At 41.1% G+C, this 6,443-nt stretch overlaps 1 pseudogene; it reads left to right on the forward strand.

Moving 5' to 3' along the window:
• Positions 1-2,391: 2,391 nt before the first annotated feature.
• Positions 2,392-3,599, forward strand: LOC116628112 (annotated as a pseudogene).
• Positions 3,600-6,443: the final 2,844 nt, after the last annotated feature.

Consider the following 6,443-nt stretch of genomic DNA (forward strand, 5'->3'; position numbering starts at 1 on the left):
TATGAAAGAATTGAGGAAGACACAGAGAAATGGAAAAAGCATTCCATGCTCATGGATTGCAAGAATAAATATTAAAATTTCTATGCTACCCAGAACAAACTACACATTTAATGCAATCCCTGTCAATATACATTTCCACAGTCTTTGAACAAACAACCCTAAATTTGTCTGGAACCCAAAAAGACCCGGAATAGCCAGAGGAGTGTTAAAAAAGATATCCAAAGCTGATGGCATCACAATCCCGGACTTCAAGCTATATTATGAAGCTGTAATCATCAAGACAGTATGATACCGGCATAAAAACAGACACATAGATCAATGGAACAGAATAGAGACCACAGAAATGGGCCCTCAACTCTATGGTCAACTCATCTTCCACAAAGCAGGAAAAAATATGCAATGGAAAAGAGACTGTCTCTTCACCAACAGATGGTGCTGGGAAAATTGGACAGCCACATGTAGAAGAATGAAACTGGACCGTTTTCTTACACCATACAGAAACATAAATTCAAAACCGATGAAAGATCTAAATATGAGACAGGAATGCATCAAAATTCTAGAGGAGAACACAGTCAACAACTCTTCAACCTCGGCCACAGCAACTGCTTGCTATACACATCTGCCAAAGCAAGGGAAACGAAGTCAAAAATGAGCTATTGGGACATCATCATGATAAAAACTTCTGCACAGCAAAGGAAAGTCGACAAAACCAAAAGACAACCAACAGAATGGGAGAAGATATTTTCAAATGACATATCAGATAAAGGGCTTTACTCCAAGATCTATAAAGAACTTCTCAAACTCAACACCCCAAAACAATTAATCCAGTCAAGAAATGGGCAGAAGACATGAACAGACATTTCTCCAAAGAAGACATAAAAATGGCCAACAGACACTTGAGAAAATGCTCCACATCACTTGTCATCAGGGAAATTCAAATCATAACCCTAATGAGATATCACCTTACACCAGTTAGAATGACTAAATTTAACAAGACAGGAAACAGCAAATGTTGGTGAGGGTGTGGAGAAAGGGGAACCCTCTTACACTCTTAGTGGGAATGCAAGCTGGTACAGCCACTCTGGAAAACAGTATGGAGGTTCCTCAAGAATTTAAAAATAGAGCTACCCTAAGGCCCAGCAATTGTACTACTGGGTATGTACACCAAAGATACAAATGTATTGAGCCTAAGGGGCACTTGTACTCCAATGTTTTGAATAGAAATATCCACAATAGACGAACTGTGGAGGTGCTGAGATTTCCTTCAACAGATGAATCATAAAGAAGATGTGGTGGGGCGCCTGGGTGTCTCAGTCGTTAAGCGTCTGCCTTCGGCTCAGGTCATGATCCCAGGGTGCTGGGATCGAGCCCCACATCGGGCTCCCTGCTTGGCGGGAAGCCTGCTTCTCCCTCTCCCACTCCCCCTGCTTGTGTTCCCTCTCTCACTGTGTCTCTCTCTGTCAAATAAATAAATAAAATCTTTAAAAAAAAAAAAAAAGAAGATGTGGTATACACATACACAATGGAATATTACACAGCCATCAGAAAGGATGAATACTTACCATTTACATCGATGTGGATAGAACCGGAGGGTTCTGCTGAGTGGAATAAGTCAATCAGAGAAAGCCATTATCATATGGTTTCACTCATTTGTGGAATATAAGAAGCAGGGCAGAGGATCATAGGGGAAGGGAGGGAAAACTGAATGGGAAGTCATCAGAGAGGGAGAAAAGACATGAGACACTCTTAACTATAGGAAACAAATAGGGTTGCTGGAGGGGAGGTTGGCGTGGTGATAGGGTCATTGCATGATGGGCATTAAGGAGGGCATGTGATGTGATGAGCACTTGTGTGTTATACACAACTGATGAATTGTTGAACTCTACATCTGAAACTAATGGCATACTCTATGTTGGCTAATTAAATTTAAATTAAAATAAAAAGAAAAGATCAATGAAATCAGGAGGTGGGTCTTTGAAAAATATTAACAAAATTGATAAACCCCTAGCCAGACTTATCAAAAAGAAAAAAAAAAGAAAGCAAATAAATAAAATAATGAATGAGAGAAGAGAAATCACAGCCAACACCACAGAAATACAAACAATTATAAGAGAATATTATGAAAAATTATATGGTAACAAATTGGGCAATTTCAAGAAATGGATAAATTCCTCAAAACTTCTAAACTACCAAAGCTGAAACAAGAAGAAAACATGAGCCATAACCAGCAAAAAAATAACTGAAACAGTAATCAAACATCGAGCAACAAACAGAAGTCCAGGGCCAGATGACCACAGCTGAATTCTACCAAACATTTCAAGAAAAGTTAAGGGGATCCGAACAATGGCTGCCCCAGTGCAGCAGGCAGCCCACGTTGGTGGCCCACTCATGCTGCCACAGGACTCTGCTGGGAGGTGGGACATCATGCTCACTTACTGGGGCACCCTGCACAGGGATGGCCAGCAAGAGTGGGGGCCAGTGCTTGTGTTTGCCATCTGGGCATTGGTACAGCCCTCTACTGCTGGCCTTCCTGTGCTGCCAAGAAGTGGCATTTGGGAGGGTGTGCTGCAGAGTTGGCTCCAGGCAGAGCTGGGCGCCAGGTCCCATGTGAGTGTGCCCTCACCGGCACACGCCATGGCCTCTTGGAGCATGGCCTACTGCTTGCAACAGGAGACCACGTACCCCATGTTCCCACAGTACTTTGCCACCCCATGATGCCCGACTGTGGAGACAAACTCTGTTGCTCATTCCTCATCCACTGCTGGGTGAGACGGAGACCAACATGTGGAACTCACAGTGCCAGGAGACTTTCTTGCGGCGGCACTTGAGACCCAGCTGGCACCCAGCCAGCATGACACAGCTGGTGAAGCAGATGCCCACCTAGTGGTCATTGTGGCCTGGGGCTGAGATGGGTGTATGGGAGAAGCACCACAAGCCCCTGAAGGTGTACTGTGAGGTGGAACAGATGCCCATCTATGTGGCGTGCAGCTGCTTCTGCAAGCCCACCGGCCAAGCATGCTGCAGCTCAGGAAAGTGGTGGAGGGCTTAAAGGAGCAAATCCAAAACCAGCTGGACCACCTGGAAAGACTGGAAGACTTAAAGAAGAGGCGCTGCGCACAGGGGGAGCAGACACAAGCTGAACTCTTGAGCCTGAACCAGATGGAGAGGGAAATAATCTCGAAGTTTGAGCAGCTCTCTCACTCCTTGAAGCATCATGAGTATCGCGTCCTGGCCCACCTTGAGGAGCTAGATTTGGCTATCTAAAACAGCATCAATGGTGCCAACACCAGATCTCCTGTAATGTCTCCCACCCGAGTAGCCTGATCACCCAGCTGGAAGCGAAGCAGCAGCAGCCTACCAGGGAGCTCTTACAGGACATCAGGGACACATTGAGCAGACCTGAAAGAATCGGGATCCCTGAACCCTGAATCACACCTCCAGAACTCAGTGTGCAGAAAAGGTGGAGTAATTTTGGCCCCCCAGGATGGATTCTGGGCAGTGTCCTTGTGGCATGGGAAAGAATACTGGCCTCTTACCTCAATGACTGCCCTCCCCCAGTGGACTCTTCTCCAGTGGGTAAGGAATTTCTTGGACTATGATGCTGGTGAGGTCTCCTACAATATGACAGGCAGGTGTCACAACTTTACTTTCTCTCAGGTTACTTTCTGTGGGCCTGTCCAGCCGTAATTCAGTCTGAGTTCCTTGGGAGGGAAGAGTACAGCCCTTCTCATCTGCCATATGAGTGGGACCTATGGGTTTTCTGGCCATGTAGGCAATCATGCTCATTCCATAGAGACCTCATGTTGACGAGGTGAACTCGGGCCAAAAGGGCTGTTGGCCATAATCTGACCTCAGGCGTAAGGCGCCTTATTGCCTCTCCACTCCCTGTTCATCACAGCTGGATATACTTACCACTTTCCATGCTCCTAAGGTGGGAGACAAGAGGTCCACATTCTCTATTATTCTTCCCCTTCCCATGCAAATTGTGAGATGTAAAGAGAAGTATCAAGATTGCCCAGAAATAAAAGCCGGATGACCAAAATACATACGTACGTACATATGTACATACATAAAGAAGAGTTAATACCTATTCTTCTCAAACCATTTCAAAACATAGAAATGGAAGGAAAACCTCCAAACTCATTCTAAGAGGCCATCATTACCCTGATTCCTAAACCAGACAAAGACCCCACTAAAAAAGAGAACTACAGGCCAATATCTCTGCTGAACAAGGATGCAAAACTTCTCAAGATACTAGCTGATAGGATCCAACAGTACATTAAAAGAATCACTCATGACGATCAAGTAAGATTTATTCCTGGGTTGAAAGGTGGGTTCAATATTCACTAATCAATCAGTGTGATGCACCACATTAATAAAAGAAAGAAGAAAGGTGGTCTTCTCAATAGATGCAGAAAAAAGCATTTGAAAAAGTACAGCATCCATTCTTGTTAAAAACCCTCAACAAAGTAGGCATAGAGGGAAAGTACCTCAACGTCATAAAGTTTATATATGAAAAACCCACAGCTAATATAATCCTCAATGGGGACAAAATGAGAGCTTTTCTTCTATGGTCAGGAAGAAGACAGGGATGTCCACTTTCACCATTGTTATTTAATATAGTACTGAAAGTCTTATCTTCAGCAGTCAGCCAACAAAAGTAAATAAAAGTCATCCAAATCAGCAAGGAAGGAGTCAAATTTTCACTTTTTGCAAGCATGATATTCTATGTAGAAAACCCAACAAACCACCAAAAAATTGCCAGATCCGATAAGCAAATTCAATAAAGTTGCAGGATACAAAATCAATGTACAGAAATCTGTTGTATTTCTGTACACCAATAATGAACCAGCAGAAAGAGAAATTAAGGAATCGGCCCCATTTATAATTGCACCAAAAACATAAGATACCTAAGATTAAACCTAACCAAAGAGGTGGAAGACCTGTACTCTGAAAACTATAAAACATTGATGAGAGAAATTGAAGATGACACAAGGAATTGGAAAGGCATTCCTTGCTCATGGATTGGAAGAACAAATATTGTTTAGATGTTTATACTACCCAAAGCAATCTATAAATTTAATTGCATTACCATCAAAATAAAAACATTGTTCACAGAGCTAGAGAAAATAATCATAAAACTTGTATGGAACCACAAAAGACCCAAATAACTAAAGCAACCTTGAAAAAGAAAATCAAAGCTGGAGGCATCCTAATTATGGACTTCAAGTAATATATATATATATATATATATATATATATATATATATATATACTGTAGCGATCAAGACAGTATGGTATTTGCACAGAAATCGATGCCTATAGCCATAGAACAAAATTTAAAAAAATGAGAAATGAACCCACAACTATATAGTCAATTTTTTGACAAAGCAAGAAAGTATATCCAATGGGAAAAAGACAATCTCTTCAACAAACGGTGTTGGGAAACCTGGAGAGCAACATGCAAAAGAATGAAACTGGAACCACTTTCTTACACCATACACAAAAATGAATTCAAATGTATTAAAGACTCAAATGTGACACCTGAAATCATAAAAATCCTAGAGCAGAACATAGGCAGTAATCTCTTTGACATTGGCCATAGCAAGTTCCTTCTAGGTGTGTCTTTTGAGGCTAGGGAAACAAAAGGAAAAATTAACTGTTGGGACTTCATCAAAGTAAAAAGCTTCTGCACAGCAAAGGAAACAATCAAAACTAAAACACAACTTACAGAATAAGAGAAGACATTTGAAAATGACATATTTGATAAAGGGTCAGAATTCAAAATCTATAAAGATCATATAAAATTCACCTCCCCAAAAACAAATAACCTAATTTAAAAATGGACAGAAGACATGAATAGACATTTTTCCAAAGTAGACATACAGATAGCCAACAAACAATGAAAAGATGCTCAACAACACAGATCATCACAGAAATGCCAATCAAAATTACAATGAGATATCACTTCACAATGTCAGATTGGCTAAAATCAATAAGAGAAGAAACAATGGGTGTCAGCAAGGATGTGGAGAAAGGACTAGCCTCTTGCACTGCTGATGGGAATGCAACTCTGGAAAGAGTATGGAATTCCTCAAAAAGTTGAAATAGATCTACCCTACCTTCCAGCAATTGCACTACTAGGTACCCAAATAATACAAAACTACTAATACAAATGGATACATACACTCCAATGATTATAGCAGCATTATTTACAATAACCAAGTTAAGGAAACAGCCCAAGTGTCCATTGACTGATGAATGGATAAAGATATGGTATATACATACAATGAAATACTACTTAGCCATAAAAAAGAATCAAATCTTGCCGTTTGCAGCAACATGGATTGAGCTAGAGAGTATTAGGTTAAGTGAAATAAATCAGAGAAAGACAAATACCATATTATTTCACTCATATGTGGAATTTATGAAGCAAATCAAAT

This window comes from Phoca vitulina, unplaced genomic scaffold (assembly GCF_004348235.1).
Source record: "Phoca vitulina isolate PV1807 unplaced genomic scaffold, GSC_HSeal_1.0 scaffold112, whole genome shotgun sequence".
Taxonomy (NCBI): domain Eukaryota; kingdom Metazoa; phylum Chordata; class Mammalia; order Carnivora; family Phocidae; genus Phoca; species Phoca vitulina.